The following is a 15,673-nucleotide window of genomic DNA, read 5'->3' as shown; positions in this document are numbered from 1 at the left end:
GCCAAGGCAGGCAGATGACCTGAGGTCAGGAGCTCAAGACCAGCCTGGCCAACATGGTGAAATTCCCGTCTCTACTGAAAATACAAAAATTAGCTGGGCTTGGTGGCACGTTCCTGTAATCCCAGCTACTCAGGGATTGATAGAAATGTTCAGGTTAAGATAAAAGATTGTGGAGGCCAAAGTTCCTTTGAGGTCTTACAGTGGCTGTCCTTAGAGACAATAGATGAGAAATGTTTCCTATTCAGACCTTTAAAAGGTGCTAGACTCTTAGTTAATCTCTTTAGGATTGGGAGGGCCTTTTTCTAACATAGCTAGAAAAAGATCTAGCTATGTTAATAAAGATTCTTTACAGATGCAAATTCTCCCCCACAAAGGACAGCTTTGCAAGGTCAGTTTGGTGTGGTGGCTCACGCCTGTAACCACAACACTTTGGGAGGCCAAGGCGGGCAGATCACTTGAGGTCAGGAGTTTGAGACCAGCCTGACCAACATGGTGAAAACTTAACCAATTGTCAACCAGAAAATGTTTAAATTTACCTATAGTATTTCTCAAATGTATTTGATTGCTGTCTCATACCTCCCTAAAATGTATAAAACCAAGCTGTGCCCCGACCATCTTGGGCATGTGTTCTCAGGACCTCCTGGGAGCTGTGTCACGGGCTCTGGTCACTTATATTTGGCTCAGAATAAATATCTTCAAATATTTTACAGTTTGACTCTTTCTGTCTATACAACTCACCATGATGTAGAATCAGTGGGAGCCCTGAGTTTGTTTTCCTGCAACTAGATGGTCCCATCTGGGGGTGATGGGAGAGAGTGACAGATCATCAGGCGTTAGATTCTCATAGGAAGTGTGCAACCTAGATCCCTCGCATGCGCAGTTCACAATAGCATCCACACTCCTATGAGAATCTAATGCCACTGCTGACCTAACAGGAGGCAGAGATCAGGCATAAGGCAAGCAATGGGGAGCAGCTGTAAATAGGGATGAAGCTTCGATCGCCCTGCTCACTTCCTGCTGTGTGGCCTGGTTCCTGTGGCCCAAGGGTTGGGGACCCCTGGAGTAGGGAAAGGGTATAGATAGAAAAGAGGGCACAAGACTAAGACCTGTTCATAGCAGAGGAAGAACTGGCAGCAAAAGACTTTTCCCCAGGAAAATTGCTGTGCGATCATATAAGCGGGCCTACCTTCAGACTTGGAATATTTTGGACAAACACCACACAGAGATTCAGAGGTGGCTTCACTGTGAAGCTAATGAAGCATTATCTTCAGGGTGCTTCACTTGCGCAAGCCCCTTCAGAGGCCCTGGGAGGCACCCCAGCTTCTTGTAATCAAATTTTGCATTTTTTCTTTAAAAGAACTTTCCCCAAACCTGCCCCTCCACCCCTAAATGCATCCAAATGTCATTGCGAATTTCTGACCTTCAGCAACAAGTCAGTACCTAGAGGTTTGTAAATACGCTTCCTTTGGTAGGCTCAGAGTCCTTCCATCCAGCACAGAAAGTCTGACATTGACGTACATATCTTTTTTATTTATTTATTTTTTTGAGACAGAGTTTCGCTCTTGTTGCCCAGGCTGGAGTGCAATGGCGCAATCTCGGTTCACCGCAACCTCGGCCTCCCGGATTCAAGGGCTTGTTCCCTTGGGGGAAAAAAACAACAAAAAAAAACTCTTCCTGAATTCCCATCCAGAAGCAAAACTTTCCCAGCCCTGTCTCAGGCCATTTGTCTGTCAGTCCTCTGGATGGTGGAGTTGGTCTCAGTGTTTACTAAACAAACCAATGTGGAGAAAGACAAAAAATTAGCATAAATACAAGGCCACCTATTCAATTAAAGCTGCAAACCAGGGCAGCTAGAAAGCTGAATATAAAACAGTCAGGGAGAGTTTTAATACAAGTGAGTTACATAACTTGAGACATGTTTGAGACTCAAACAAAGGCATTCTTATCTCAAGGTTAAAGGAAGGAAGGAAGACCAGCAACAGTTTCCAAGCACTTTTCCTATAAACTTTCTACCAACAATGAGACTCAACAGTTGGGAACTAGCGGGGGTGGGGAGGACAGAAACCTCCACAGCTAATCATTCCTTTGGGTTAATTAGGATGTCCTCTGCATAAGGTGTGGTTCCCTACTGGTGGTGGAGTCACAGGCTTTCAAAATTATCACCATTTCACAACCCAGGAACTGCTCCAGTTGGAAGCAACCTTTGAGACCATATGGCCAACCCCCTCCTGTTATGGGTAAAAAACACCAAAGGTCATTCAGCTAGTTACTACAGAACAGGGACTAGAACCCTTGTGGTCCAGGCCAGTGCCACTTCCACTCCTGTGCCTGCACCTTCAGACACATCCACAGACCATCTGTCAGCAGCCTACAGCTGGGAGAGCAACTGAGTATAGCCCCTCCAACAAATTTGCTGGTGCTAGACTTGACCCTCCTTCCCTGAAGCCTTCCCTTTCTCCCGTTTTCTTTCCTCCTCTCTTTTTTCACCCCCCTTTTCTTTTTTGACCTGCATCTATGTCCTCATCCCACTGATGGCATAAAGAGACCCCTAAGCATTGTTTTAATTTGCTAGTGGCACTGGGAGGCATTAGGATCTGGGGACAAAATGTTTCCTCCAGGCCAACTCCTGGAAGAGGTCAACTCCCTCTTCTCCATCTCTTCCAGCCTAAGCCTTGAGAATCAGTGACAGAACAAGGAGTTAAGAAGCATAAAATTCCTGATCCTAGTCAAAGACTGTTGGAAGTTAAGTTTACAGCTCTTGTGAGCTTTAATTCTCCATTAGTAGAAATCTTTAATGAAATGTTGATGCATTTGTAGTACTTGAGTGTGACCCTTCTATGAATGTTTTTACCAGAAAACTATTTCAGGCAAAACCTTCCACAAAATAATTACATTTTTGTAGGTTATTCTTTTTTTTTTTTTTTTTTTTGAGACGGAGTCTCACTCTGTTGCCCAGGCTGGAGTGCAGTGGCGCAATCTTGGCTCACTGCAACCTCCGCCTCCTGGGTTCAAGCAATTCTCTTGCCTTAGCCTCCCAAATAATAGCTGAGACTACAGGTGCATGCCATCACGCCTCGCTAATTTTTGTATTTTTAGTAGAGATGGAGTTTCACCATGTTGACCAGGCTGGTCTCAAATGTCTGACCTCAAGTGATCCACCCGTCTCGGCCTCCAAAAGTGCTGGGATTACAGGCATGAGCCACTGCACCCGGCCGAGAACTCTTCCTTGAGTGTCACTAACATTTCCCATGTTGTGGTCTAAGGTCACACCCTCTGGTGCTGTCCTCCTTGGGGATGTGCAACACTTCTCATACCCTCTGTTGCCTCTCTTTTGTTATAGATGAAGGGGAAGAAAGAGATAAAACCAAACACAGCTCAGAAATTCTGGCATACAAATGAGAAAAGAACTACTTCTTAGCCACCCGTGCCAGGTAGGTGGGTGGATTATTACTTTAAATCCAGCAGAATGTGGTCCAAACTGGTTCTACAGACAATGAAGTGGTTCTTTGTTTGGGGGACCTGCCAGGCCAGGTTAAAGTTGGAGGAAGGCTCTTCTAGGGTTGGTAGGCTCCCAGAAGTGTTGGGATTACACAATCCCTCACTGGATGTACAGGCAGAACTGGCAGGCTCGCTGGAACAGAACAAAGCCTTGGGAGAGGAGTTTTTTTTCCTGCAACTCTGCCAGCATCCCTAAGTATTCTGGCTCTAGATCTGGGGACTTTAAATGACAAAATGATAAGTCTAAAATTTATTTTGCAGCTCCAAAGAAAATTGTAAGACTCTTTATGGGCTAGAGAATTTTACAAGTCTTACTTGTGAATAATTGACTTTTCCAAAACTCTGTAACGTCAGCAAAGCATGCCACAGAGAATGAAAATGTGTGTTTCTATGGGGCCAGGTCCTACACAGTTCCATTTCTCTTTCTTGAGCCATGATTGTCTTAAATTTGCATTGAAATAAAGGGCACCAGCATCAAACTGGGTGGCTGTTGCTGGGTTGTTTTGCATTTTTCCATCATCTTATTTGGAAAGCAACGAGACCTTTTTCAATCCTTTGGGCTTTCTCCAAGTGGAATGGTCTTTTAGATCTAGTGTCTTTTGGGGTAAGTAATGGGCCCGAGAGAAAACATAAGAGTGTGAGCATGTGTTTAAATTTTCTAGTGCTGTTTTTAGAGCAATTCAAGAATGAAATCTCCCCAGGGTGCCCAACTGCTCTCAGAATGCAAACCCACACAAAAAGCCAGAGAGGGAGAAGGGATGCTTAAAACAGAGAGGGAGGCTCCTCTTCAGGGACATCCAAGGCTTGGGCCTGGTGGCTTCCTTTTTTTTTCTTTTTTTTCTTTGAGACAGAGTCTCACTCTGTCGGCCAGGCTGGAGTGCGGTGGTGCAGTCTTGGCTCACTGCAACCTCCGCCTCCCAGGTTCAAGCAATTCTCCTGCCTCAGCCTTCTAAGTAGCTGGGATTACAGGGGTGCGCCACTACTGCCCGGCTAATTTTTGTATTTTTAGTAGAGATGGGGTTTCACCATATTGGCCAAGCTGGTCTCAAACTCCTGACCTCAGGTGATCCACCCAGCTCGGCCTCCCAAAGTGCTGGGATTACAGGCGTGAGCCACCGTGCCCGGCCAGGCCTGGTGGCTTCTGATTGCACTGCTAGAAGCCACCATCCACCTTTACTGCGTGTAGCCAAAGGAAAGCACCATAGCGCATCTCCATGGTGTTTCCTCATGGATGTTGTTGAAAACCTGGTGCATTCATTATGCAAGATCGTCTTTATGAGGGTTCTCAGGATAAATTTCGTTTTGGTCCTGATACCAAGGATAGACATACTTTTCTTGAGCAATTATGCTACCTTTCAGAATTTTATAAGATATGCAAGCAGTCTTCAGAACCCAGCCGCATATTGCGGATAGATCCCCACCCAGATCCTAGTTCAAGAGGCCTGATCCCAGCCCAAAAGCAAATCCCTGGATCTGAGTTTCTGTTGACATATCATTCATTCAACAATAAATCTTTTATTATTATTATTATACTTTAAGTTCTAGTGTACATGTGCACAACGTGCAAGTTTGTTACATATGTATATATGTGCCATGCTGGTGTGCTGCACCCATTAACTTGTCATTTACATTAGGTATATCTCCTAATGCTATCCCTCCCCGCTCCCCCGACCCCACGACAGGCCCCAGTGTGTGATGTTCCCCTTCCTGTGTCCAAGTGTTCTCATTGTTCAATTCCCACCTATGACTGAAAACATGCGGTGTTTGGTTTTTTGTCCTTGCGATAGTTTGCTGAGAATGATGGTTTCCAGCTTCATCCATGTCCCTACAAAGGACATTAACTCATCCTTTTTAAGGCTGCATAGTATTCCATGGTGTACATGTGCCACATTTTCTTAATCCAGTCTATCATTGATGGACATTTGGGTTGGTTCCAAGTCTTTGCTATTGTGAATAGTGCCGCAATAAACATAACGTGTGCATGTGTCTTTATGGCAGCATGATTTATAATCCTTTGGGTATATACCCAGTAATGGGATGGCTGGGTCAAATGGTATTTCTAGTTCTAGATTCTTGAGGAATTGCCACACTGTCTTCCACAATTTTTTTTTTTTTTTTTTAAGATAGGGTCTTACTCTGTTTCCCAGGCTGGAATGCGGTGGCATCATAGCTCACTGCAGCCTTAGACTCCTGACCTCAAGCAATCCTCCCTTCTTGGCCTCCCAAAGTGCTGGGATTACAGAATTGAGCCACTGTGCCCAGCCCATTCAATTAATCTTTCATATGACAAATATATATAAAGTACCTATTATGTGGCAGGAGATATAGTTGTAAACATGAAAGGCAAAATAAATCCTTATTTTCACATTTGCAATCTAGGGGGGTTTACTCTGCTGGATGCACTTGAATTTGTAGATATGGTAATGAAATTGGTGAAACCGCCTTTGCAAAAATTATAACTGAGGAAATTATGACAGTGAAAGACATCAGACCTAACTGACTCCATCTTGCTTCCTTTTTTTTTTTTTTTTTTTTTTGAGAGAGAGTCTCGCTCTGTTGCCCAGGCTGAAGTGCAATGGTTTGATCTCGGCTCACCGCAACCTCTGCCTCCTGGGTTCAAGCAATTCTCCTGCCTCAGCCTCCCAAGTAGCTGGGATTACAGGCATGTGCCACCACGCCCGGCTAATTTTATATTTTTAGTAGAGACGGGGTTTCTCCATGTTGGTCAGGCTGGTCTTGAACTCCCGACCTCAGGTGATCCGCCTGCCTCGGCCTCCCAAAGTGCTGAGATTACAGGCGTGAGCCACTGCGCCCAGCCTCCATCTTGCTTCTAACCTTTAAGTTGCCCTTGTTCATTCCTGGGCATAGGCCGAACTAACCTTGGGAAGGAATTTAGTTTATGGTTCAACTGCGAAACAAAATTGGTAATAGTCCTTTCTGAAAAGACCCCCCTCTTGTCTTGGGACCAGTCTGCCTTTGCAGGACTAACAAATTAGCTACAAGATTAGAAATTATGGTTTAGGGATCATGCAGCCTCTGGCTGCAAGAGTCTGAGCCTCCCCAAATTGCTCCTGGGGATAACATCACTGTTGTAAAACCTAAGTTCAGTGCTTGAGATATTTTGCAGATCCTGCACTTGATGCATCAGCTGACACCACCCAGACCATAATCTGGCTCAACTAGTTCTGCAACTCCACCCAGGAACAGAAGACAGTAAGAAAAACTCACTTCGACCCCCTATGATTCCATCTCCAACCTGACCAATCAGTGCTCCCCACTTCCCAAGCCCCTACCCACCAAATTATCTTTAAAAACTCTGATCCCTGAATGCTTGGGAGACTGATTTGAGTAATAATAAAACTCTGGTTTCCCACACAGCCGGTTCTGCATGAATTACTCTTTCTCTATTGCAATTCCCCTGTCTCAATAAATTGGCTCTGTCTAGGCAGCAGGCAAGGTGAACCTGATGGGCAGTTACCTAGCAAATAGCTAATGTGGAAACCTCAGAAAAAGACTAGAAGACCAAAATGACTAAAACAACACAGGTGTGAGTCAGAGTGATTAAGACATTTAGAAAAAAATGAAAGAATTATATTCCTATTTGCTGTGTGATCTTGAGCAAATGACAACCTCTTAGTCTCAGTCTCCTTATCTAAAAAATGGTGATAGAGACTTATAGTGAGAAATAAATGAGATAATATGAATTAAGCTTTTCACATAGTGCCTGCTCATATCACTTGCTCAATAAATACTGACTCCTACTGCTTTTATTCCAGGAGCACCAAGAGGAGAAGAGCCCTTGGTATGGGCATTTTGACCACATGACCTGTTCAGCCTGGTGTCAGAAATGGGAATGTGGGGAGAAGCAGGGTTGCCATTCTGTAGAGGCCGTGCCCATGGATGTCACCCAAGTCCTAATATTTCCAATAGAAACCATACCTAGGCCAGGTGTGGTGGCTCATGCTTGTAATCCCAGCACTTTGGGAGGCCGAGGCAGGTGGATCACCTGAGGTAAAGAGTTTGAGACCAGCCTGCCCAACATGGGGAAACCCTGTCTCTACTAAAAGTACAAAAATTAGGTGGGCATGGTGGCAGGTGCCCGTAATCCCAGCTACTCAGAAGGCTGAGGCAGGAGAATTGCTTGAACCTAGGAGGTGGAGGTTGCAGTGAGCCAAGATTGCACCACTGCACCCCAGACTGGGTGATAAGAGCGAGACGCCATCTCAAAAAAAAAAAAAAAAAAAAAAGAAACCATACCTAACGTACGTAAGCTACCTTTATTTTTTTCCTCCTCCATCTCAATAATTCTAATCATAATCCTCATTTGCACCCCCTATTTTGGCTAGAAGGTAATTTCCATATTTCCATTTAACCTTTCCATTTTACTGATAAGAGCGGTTGTTTGTTTGTTTGTTTGTTTTGAGACGGAGTCTTGCACCGCGCCGGGCTGGAGTGCAGTGGCACGATCTCGGCTCACTGCAACCTCCACCTCCCGGGTTCAAGGAATTCTCCTGCCTCAGCCTCCCAAGTAGCTGGGATTACAGGTGCCAGCCACCACGCCTAGCTATTTTTTTTTTATTTTTAGTAGAGACAGGGTTTCACTATATTGACCAGGCTGGTCTCAAACTCCTGACCTTGTAATCCGCCTGCCCCAAAGTGCTGGGATTACAGGCATGAGCCACCGTGCCCTGCCAAGAGTGGTTTTGATCTTGGCCAATGTTCTAGAGTTAGCACAAATAGAAACTCCAAGCCTTGTCACTCACATCCCATGTTTTTCTGTTATTTGTTTTGAAGGAAGGGGGAAATCGATTTGCTTTTTATTTTTGTCAGTAGCAAGCAGTGTCACATACCATTGACAAAGATCTAAATGACACACATTATAATCTTGGAGTTCCTTGCAACTGGCTTTGGGGTTGCTCACTAAAGTCCCTAGGCAGGTGCCTCATTAAATGTGACATCTAAATGACTCACCTAGAATTCTGAGATATACACAAAAGAAGGAAGGAATAAGAAAAGTTCCAAGGACATGGGTCCCCTTTGGTTCACATTCCAGCCTCAATGAATGGCCCACTTATGTTTCAAGATCTTAAATCTTGGCCGGGCGCGGTGCCTCACGCCTGTAATCCCAGCACTTTGGGAGGCCAAGGCGGGCGGATCACGAGGTCAGGAGATCGAGACCATCCTAGATAACACGGTGAAACCCCGTCTCTACTAAAAACAGAAAAAATTAGCCGGGCATGGTGGTGGGCGCCTGTAGTCCCAGCTACTCAGGAAGCTGAGTCAGGAGAATGGCGTGAACCTGGGAGGCAGAGCTTGCAGTGAGCCGATATCACGCCACTGCACTCCAGCCTGGACGACAGAGCAAGACTCCATCTCAAAAAAAAAAAAAAATCTTAAATCTTGATCTTGAATGTACAATACAGACAATGAAAGCCATAAATATGTTAAGTCAAGAAGATCCCCAAATCCCAGGATCTTGGAAACTTCACCTCCTGAGCTTCATCATACCATCAGCCCACACCCACATTCCATCTACCTTCACCATTCATGATCTTGAAGAACCTTCTCCAAGACCAAAGACAGAGTTCTATAAACAAAGTGGTAAGTGAGAGCGAATATCCACATGCCCCAAACTGGGCCCCTCCCCACAGTTGAGAGACCACTAAATGAAATGGCCTTACTGTGTAAAAACCAGGGAGGGATAGAAGATAATGGACAAATAGACCAACTGTAATTTCTGCTCATCTAAGATGATCAGACCAGTAACATAAACAGAAGGGGAATGATTCTACGAGTCCCAACTCCAGGCCCTCATGCCCTTATTCTCCGTAAGCTTTAGAGCACAAATGAGCTGCACATACCATGTCCTCTGTTATCAAACAGGCCAACCAAGAGATGGCCTTTCTCAGCTGGCTGAGCTCAGGTACCTTGGAGCTAAAAACATTCACTATCTCGCTGCAGTCTAAAGCTTGGAGAAATTCCTTTTAGTCAATGTACTAGAAGGCAAAGGTCAGGCAGCCAATTCTAGGTACCTTCTATAAGCATTTGGCAGAGATCTCTGAGCATGGACTTGTGCCTAAGTGTTCAAGTATCAAGGAAGAGGAGAAAACTAGTCCCAGGCAACAGGCCTCCACATTCTCCAGCACTCTTCTGCTCTTCCAGTGGCTCTGAAGTTGGTGGGAGCATTGCGTTGTATCCTGCCCTTCCAGTCTACTATAAATCATATTAGATGGTTCTATGGCCTACTTTGTAGCCCAGTGAAACAGCAAAACCTACCAGGTGTGTATCACCTTATATATTTCCTTGCCTCTGTTCCCCTGTGGATGAAACCGGACTTACCTGAACTAAACAGATTATATTATAAAAACTTCTGGGAAGTCTCAAAGAGTATTATCATGTTCATTTAAATGATCTTATAGTTGCTACAGACTTTGCTTTTTGAATGCAGAATATGCATTGATTTTTTTCATATCCAAAGCTCTAGGGGTCTCCTTATCAGCTTACTTTAACTATTGTGTACTCTAATTAAATGTGAATCTAGCCTTAATCTAACTGACTCCCTTGATATTATCCCAATCAGAGATAATGAAAAATACTTACAGCGCCCATGTATTGAGTGTCTACTATGCACAGGTCAGGAAATGTGTCAGGGACTTTACATATGTTATTTTGGTCCACCTTCACAACAGATTTGTAGAATTAGCTTCAGTTTACAGCTGCTGAATCTAAAATGCAAAAAGGATAAGTTACACAAGAGCACAGGTGCAAGCGATAGAACTCAAGTGCACATTCAGCTATATCTGGCTCCAAATCCAGTGACATGACATCCTTCTTTGTCTGAGTAGGAACAGTCATAAAAAAATTGGAAGGAATTCATGGAGCCTTCTTTCAATAAAAAGCTCATGGTGTCCACAAGATGATCTCATGCTACTCCACCCCAGTGACACCTTATCTGGGGTGTTGTGAACACTTGTAAAAGCCACATTCTTTTTTTTTTTTTTTTGACGGAGTCTTGCTCCATCACCCAAGCTGGAGTATAGTGGTGTGATCTCGGCTCACTGCAACCTCTGCTTCCTGGGTTCAAGCAATTCTCGTGTCTCAGCATCCCTAGTAGCTGGGATTACAGGTGCCTGCCACCATGCCTGGCTAATTTTTTTAATTTTTAGTGGAGACAAGGGTTTCCCATGTTGGCCAGCCTGTTCTTGAACTCCTGACCTCAAGTGATTCACCCGCCTTGGCTTCCCAAAGTGCTGGGATTACAGGCATGAGCCACCACACCTGGCCAAAGCCACAATTTAATAGGAGTTAATACTGGCAAAGGAAGTTGACAAGACAAAGTGGGTCTGAAAATGCAAGGAACTATTGAAGAGTAATTAGTTTGTTGGAAAAAAAAAAGATGGGGAATAGGAGAAACAATCTAACAATTCTCTCAATATTTGAAAAGCTGTAATGTAGAAGAAATGGATTTTGTTCATTCACTCATTCATTCATTTCTCACACATTTCTCAGACACCAAACATGGGCCAGATACTTGCTAGCCATTGGAGAGCAGCTAGAAAGAAGTCAAATGTGCCTGCACAGCATAGCAAGAAAACCAGATGTGAAAAAGCATTGCAAGTGTGATGATTTCTGCAAGGTATAAAAGGGAGGCAAGAAGTCGTCTTTGGTCTTACTCCCTAAGATTCAGTAATACAGAATGACTACTACTTTTTTTTTTTTTTTTAATTTTATTTTTGAGACAGAATTTCACCCTTGTCGCCCAGGCTGGAGCGCAGTGGCGCAGTTTTGGCTCACTGCAACCTCTGCCTCCCAGGTTCAAGCGATTCTCCTGCCTCAGACTCCTGAGTAGCTGGGACTACAGGTGCACACCACCACACCTGGCTAATTTTTGTATTTTTAGTAGAGACGGGGTTTCATCATGTTGGCCAGGCTGGTCTCGAACTCCTGACCTCAGGTGATCTGCCCACCTCAGCCTCCCAAAGTGCTGGGATTACAGGCGTGAGCCACCACGCTTGGCCTAACACAGAATAACTCTTACTGGGTAGAAATATCAATAGGTAAAAAGGAAAGGGAGGCAGATTTCAGGGCAGAGGAAGAAAAGCTGTCCTGAGTCCCCAACAATGAGGCAGGAGTCAGGAAGAAGTGAGTCCCTGTCAGTGGGAGGGTTCCATTGGTGGCTGAGTGACCCCCTCCCTGACACATTCCACAAGGGATTCCCTCATAGGAGAGGAGGTTAGCATAAGCTCTCTCTACTAGCACAGATGCTGAAGTCCTAGAGTCTTGGACTTCATCTTCAACAGAGTGAAAAAAGTTCTCTGAAAGAAGGGCGTTTTTCAATAATGCTCGTCGGCTCTTCCAGTGTGCTACTGTCCAACAATTCAATAGAGCTGTCCAGTCTGCAGGGAAGAAGGCAAGGGGCAACTTAATCCCAACTAAGTAACACCCACTTACCTTTAGCAGATAAGTGAAACCTCCCCAACCCATTGTTAATAAAAACTTGGGTGAGTGAGAACTTACTGGGTAGAAACTGTAGCATCCAGAACTTAGAGTTAGCTGTGCCAGCTGCCAACAATTTTTGGACAGAGAAATGTTTTTAGGAATCCATTCTATCATTGCTCTGCACCATAAATTCCGGAGAGCACCGTTTCTTATCTGCTCAGCTTTGCCTCTTAAGAATGGTTGACTGCTCATCAACGATTCATTCTGGTAGAATAAGGAAGAATGCTCTTGATATCTATGACAAAGCCTCCATTTTCCATTTTCATGCTGAGGCAAGTAGCTGCAAGCCTGAGAGATTTATTATTTTATGACTTATGCCAATTTTGGAAGCTTGCAACTTTGAATCAAACTAGGAATGTGAAAAAAAGGGAAAAAAATTGTACAAACCTAGCAAGCCAGTGTGGAAAACTCAGGAGATAAAAAATATGTCTCCTTTGTCCAAATTATTCAAGTTGGCAACATCCCACCTCACAGATCAATTGCCCATTTAATCATAATGCCTTATAGCCACGTGGCACTTCAGGGACAGCTTACAAAGCATGTTCTTGTTTATTATCTTCTAGCCCTCCCAGCAGTCCTCTGCAGTGGGTATGGCTCGTGCTATAACAGAGCAGGTGTTGGACTATGAACCAGAAGAATCAGGCTCTATCTCCAGCCACCTCTTTAATTGATGTCTTTGGGCAATTTCACTTAAGCTCTGAACCTCAATTTTTTCTTTTGGCCTAAGTAACTGAAACACCCAGAGACAGATGAAGCTCACAAAGCTTCAGCTTCAGGGCCTGCCACTTGCACAGTTGTGAACCTAATTTTGAATTCACAGTTTTGTGTTCTTGTCCTTAAAAAGGGCTCCCCAAATTACAATTTCAAGCCACACAAAACCTAGATCAACCTCTTAATAATAGTATACCTCCTCAGCCTAGTTCTAAGAAGCCAAAATACGACAGGTGTCTCTATGATGTCAGCTCTGCCCAGTGGCCTGTGTTGGTCACTATGGCTCCTCATGTCACAGGTGAACTCCGTTGGTGCCTCTCCCTGATGGCTGCAAAGGGCTCACAGCTGGCCTGTTCTCCAGAGAAGTGCCCTCAGCTGCACAAGAGCCCCTCATCCTGGAGTATGCACCACCACTCCCATCCGGGATAGCCAACCAATTCCTGATTGATGGGGAGTGATCCCCTATACACAAGGCTGCACCCCTGCCTGAAGGTGGGAGCAACTCTGTGGTGCAAGTCATGTCCTTAGGGGCCAGACTGAAGTTAGACTCCATCTGGGATCACATTCTTGCTTGGTTCCTTCCCATGTCTCATCCTGTTTCACTCACCCCTTTCTCCTACAGCACTGCCCCACTAAGATGTGCACCTGAACCCTCACCTGGGGATCAGCTTCTAGGGCACCCAACATGAGACACAGAATGATAAGAAGAGTGCCATTTATTTCCTATGTTGAAGACTGTCTGGTTCACTTTCAAACATAGTCAAAGAGCCATAAGCCTCCAAAAGCCCTTGCAGCTCAGTCTACGGTAGAGATGGGTGTATATATATGTTCCTCAGCCAGCAACTTGGTCTAAGACCCATCCTGTGCCCCAAAGTCCACAGTTAAGAGTTCTAAGTACCTTTGCAATAAGTACATTTGGGAGGGTGAAGGTGGAAGAGCTGACTGTTTTGTAATACCCGACACTGTGACCAACCACCCTAGTGTCTTCTCAGAATCTTTAGCTTTGGGTGTTAGGAAGGACACCAAAAGATGAGAAAAGAATGAACAGTAGCATCATGTCACTTTCAATCATTCTCTTGGCACCTTCTACCTGCAGGAGATTTATAGCTAGTTCTTTGTCCTGGCTAAATAGAGGAATCAAAGAGCTCTCCAATGTTGTCTGTCAGTTTAGAGAGAGGCAGAGTTTAGGAGTAAAGGGATTTAGAGCCTGCTTCTGTCTCACCTCATACTCAGTTTGTGACTCTAAAATTAATTAATCATTCATTGCCCTTTAGCACTCCCATGTATGGCATGCAGGTTTACTTCCACATCTCACAAAGACCAAAGATCCCGAAAAAGATCATCATAACAGCAAGACTGCCATCCATGAGAGAGACATAATTTTTAAAAATTAAAAAAGATAGGCTGGGCATCATGGCTCATGCCTGTAATCCCACCACTTTGGGAGGCTGAGGCAGGCAGATCATGAGGTCAGGAATTCAAGACCAGCCTGACCAACATGGTGAAACCCCATCTCTACTAAAAATCCAGAAATTAGCTGGGCATGGTGGTGCTTGCCAGTAATCCCAGCTACTCAGGAGGCCAAAGCAGGAGAATTGCTTGAACCCAGGAGGTGGATGTTGCAGTGAGTCGAGATCATGCCACTGCATTCCAGCCTGGTTGACAGAGCAAGACTTCGTCTCGAAAAAAAAAGATAAAGACAGAGTCTTGCTATGTTGGCCAGGCTGTTTTCAAACTCCTGGCCTAACCAATCCTCCTGGCTCAGCCTCCCAAAGCACTGGGATTACAGGTGTGAGCCACTGCCCCTGGCCAAGACATAATTTTTAATCATCGAAAAGGACACACAAGAAATGCCTCATGAAAGGGAATAAAATGTGAGGCAGGAAGGAAATATTAATTACCCAGACAGGTGCTTGCTCCCCTAGACTCTTACCCCGAGGGATCTGGAGATAACTAGTCCTCTATCTCCTTCCATTAAAGAGATAGGTATGGGCTTTGCAGGCAAACTGTGAGGATCTAGGTCAAATCCAGGGCCATCATTCAAGGGAGAGAGCATTCAAGGGTGGGCTGATGAGCTGCAGAGTTCAGAATCAGGCTACAAGAAGTTGGGAAAGAGGCCGGGCGCGGTGGCTCACGCCTGTAATCCCAGCACTTTGGGAGGCTGAGGCGTGCAGATCACGAGGACAGGAGATCGAGACCATCCTGGCTAACAAGGTGAAACCCTGTGTCTATTAAAAATACAAAAAATTAGCCGGGCGTGGTGGCGGGCGTCTGTAGTCCCAGCTACTCGGGAGTCTGAGGCAAGAGAATGGCGTGAACCCGGGAGGCAGAGCTTGCAGTGAGCAGAGATCGCGCGGCTGCACTCCAGCCTGGGCGACAGAGCAAGACTCCGTCTCAAAAACAAACAAACAAACAAGAAGTTGGGAAAGACTGATTCAGAGACTGGGGCCCGTGGCACTCACCCAGATGAGGCTCCCAATGCCCGATGCAAACCTTAGCAGAACCACGGGTATCTCGTTATGCAGAACCATTGGTTTTCTGAGCCAGCAGCTTGCTGTAGACACCTGGAACTGATCTCAGGATATGGGAGCCTTGAACTTGAGCAGGGAGCAAAATAACTGTATGGGGCTTTGGTTAAATTGCTTGCTGTCCATTCCCTCATGTCTCCTTTACTCATCTTTCAAGGCTAATATCAGATTCAGATTGAAGCACTATGCATGAAACTGCTCTGATGTAAACTGTAAAGTAACAAATGTAAATGTAACACAGTGGTAACTGTGGAATAGATACCAAAGAGGGCAAAGAGGAAAGCTCTTTAGAACTGGAAGAAAGGAAGGCCAAGATCTGCAGGCTCATTCTGCCTGGTCCTTGAGCCCATGCAAGGTCAGGTTCACAATGCACGTAGAGCCTTCCCTACTGTATTAGTCGGTTCTCACACTGCTATGAAGAAATACCAGAGACTAGG

The sequence above is a fragment of the Pongo abelii genome, chromosome 12 (assembly GCF_028885655.2).
Source record: "Pongo abelii isolate AG06213 chromosome 12, NHGRI_mPonAbe1-v2.0_pri, whole genome shotgun sequence".
Taxonomy (NCBI): Eukaryota; Metazoa; Chordata; class Mammalia; order Primates; family Hominidae; genus Pongo; species Pongo abelii.
This window is presented reverse-complemented; position numbering follows the sequence as displayed.